A 3,139-nucleotide genomic window follows, 5' to 3' on the forward strand; every position below is an offset into this window, starting at 1 on the left:
AAGCATGTTTTTTCCTGTCACAGGTGAGGCATGTATATAGTAGATATATAAAAACACGCGCCTATTCAAATACAGTGTTGTGTCAAAATTTCTAAGCAATCGGTTAAGAGGTTTCAAAGATTTCTTTCACATAAAAAACACATAAAAAACACAGTTTAAAAAAAAATGTTTTTTTCCGTCACAGACATGACATCAACAATATAGTATGTATATAAAAACCTGCTCGAATGCGAATGGAACGATGTCTGAAAATTTCAAAGCAATCGGTGAAGAACTTTCGGAGATTAGCGATTTTGAACAAACGAACATTTCCATTTTTATTTATATAGAAGATATATATAAACTTTAAAGACAAAACTAACGCGAAAAAAGTTGTTATACAATATTTTTAATGTGTGGAATATAAATATAACTTCCAAATCTAACACAACTGGCCGTTCCTCGGTGGCTTGATTGTCTTAGTTGTCAGTCGGGCTCCGAGGCGGCCGGGTCAATCCCCGCCCCAGTCAGTCCCTGTGCTGTCTGTGTGGGATGACCTTGTTGCTGACCTTGACTTAACTGTCTGGGTGGGATGTGACTGCTGGCCTTGGCTTAACTGTCTGGGTGGGATGTGACTGCTGACCTTGGCTTAACTGTCTGGGTGGGATGTGACTACTGGCCTTGGCTTAACTGTCTGGGTGGGATGTGACTGCTGACCTTAGCAGTTCATGTGAGTGTGTGCTGATCTTGGCTTAACTGTCTGGGTGGGATGTGACTGCTGACCTTGGCTTAACTGTTTGGGTGGGATGTGACTGCTGACCTTGGCTTAACTGTCTGGATGGGATGTGACTGCTGACCTTGGCAGTCCGAGTACGATGTGCGTGTGTGCTGACCTAGGATTCTGGATGATGGCACTCTGGCAGGCACACAAGACTCCCTGCTGGAAGACCTGCAGCTATTGAAGTCACAAGGTCACAAAGTCACCCTGGGTCTCGTTCTTAACCCCTCCTCGAAGTTCGAACTTATTGCATCCAGTGAGGTAGTCATTAATGCAGTGAAATCAGTTTTACCAGAAGTCTCAGCCATTAAACCCACCGATAGCACACTTCTTGGAGCACCTTTGGGCCACAATGTCATTGCTGCAGTCTTTCACGAAATGTTTAACGACCTAAAGAGGATGGAAGAGTGAGAATAGGGGACTTGGACTCCTATGATGCCCTATACCTTCTCACAAAGTGCCTTACCTTACCCAGGCTAACATACTTTTTAAGGTGTGCTCCCACTTTTGGCAACCCACTTCTAAGTCAATATGATGAGCTCCTCAGGTCAATATGCAGGCGATGAGTCACAATAACGTGGCTGAAGTATGTTGACCAGACTACACACTAAAAGTTGAAGGGACGACGACGTTTCGGTCCGTCCTGGACCATTCTCAAGTCGATTCACTTCTTGGAATGGACTTGAGGACCGAAACGTCGTGGTCCTCAGGTCAATATTTAGAAAAATACTCAAACTAGATTTAGATGACAATCAGTGGGACCAAGCTGTCCCATCACACTGTTACTGCTTGGACACTGGGGAGACACCAGACTGTTACTGCCTGGACACTGGGGAGACACCAGACTGTTACTGCCTGGACACTGGGGAGACACCAGACTGTTACTGCCTGGACACTGGGGAGACACCAGACTGTTACTGCCTGAACACTGGGGAGACTGTAATGACCGCTTTACCCTGTCGTAATAACCGCGGCCTCTATAGTAATAACCCAATGTTCCCCAGTATTAATCCTGTTATCTTGTGATCTCTCATAATCGTACTATACGCTCTCTGTTGTAATTCTCTGTCTCTCTTCACTCAATACCCCAGCTTAACACTGTTACAGTCCAGTATGACCCCTCACTGGACTGCCACGTATATAAGAGGAATATTAAATGAGGAAGATACCCAAGGACAAGGGTTATTAGTTAAAAAAAAATAACAAAACACATTTGCACTGCCACCACCTTCCCGTCCAACCATACCTGAATGTGTCTCTCACCGATCCCCCAGGAAGGCAAGGAATCAGTAACCATGGGACTCCGGGTAATAGACTTTCAGTAACAAATTTTGGAAAATTAGTTTGTGCAATTTACGTTACTAATTTAAATCCAAGGGCAACTTTAGTATCGATTAATTGTAGGAGAACCTGGGGGCTTCCAATACAACACCTAAAAATGACAAAGTAACAAAATATATCAAAGGGGAGTTAAGTGAATACCACTGGACAAGCTATACAATTTATTTTATGAAACATGTAAATTAAGACAATTTGAACACATAACCTATTCTATTCCCTAGAGGCACAATGGATATTTATTGAGGGCACGAAACTCAAGTGCTACTATACTTAAAACCCGCACCACGGCCAAGATGTTGATGGCTGCCCTCCGCCCCTAGGATACGGCTTGCGGCCCTGTTCCTAATACACTCTCAAGACACACTGATGAAATTTTGTTTTACCAACTTATTGCTGGAAGGATTACTCCTCCCCATCTAATACAGCCCCAGGGCTCCACCCATTATTTTGGCAATGGCCAACTATTTAACACGTAGGCCTGAGGTCTGGCTCTCTAGGGCCAATAAGGACTTGGCCCTTATCTCAGGCCAATCACCTTCACTGATCTGCCATGGAAAGCTACATGAATTCCTGAAGATTGAGTCAGCTCTCCCCAGCTATGAGAAGGGAGACAAGGCGCCTCTATGGAGCCCAGTGCACCTGCGAGCAATGTTTACAAAACTGATAAATTATGTTCAGCCTGTCTCCTCTAAGATCAAGGGTAGGACATTTGACTCTGCCTGGTATGGGGAAGAGGCCGGAGAGAGGGAAGAGAGGGGATGAGAGGGGGATGGAGAGGGAAACATCTGAGTGGGGAAGTTGAGTGGGGAAGCCAACGGTATCCAAGACCACCTCAGGTCAACCTCTTGACCCTGACAAATGGGCGACAGGGGGGGGGAAGAGGAGGAGACGAATGACGGCCAAGGGGAGGAGGGGGGAGGGAGAAGGAAAGGAGGGGAGAGGGAGAAGGAAAGGAGGGGAGAAGGGAGAACTAATGATTGAGCCCCAGATCATTACAACTCCCCCTCCTCGGAAATTAAGAAATTTGTGTGTAAAGCAAGT

This window comes from Procambarus clarkii, chromosome 7 (assembly GCF_040958095.1).
Source record: "Procambarus clarkii isolate CNS0578487 chromosome 7, FALCON_Pclarkii_2.0, whole genome shotgun sequence".
NCBI classification, from domain to species: Eukaryota; Metazoa; Arthropoda; class Malacostraca; order Decapoda; family Cambaridae; genus Procambarus; species Procambarus clarkii.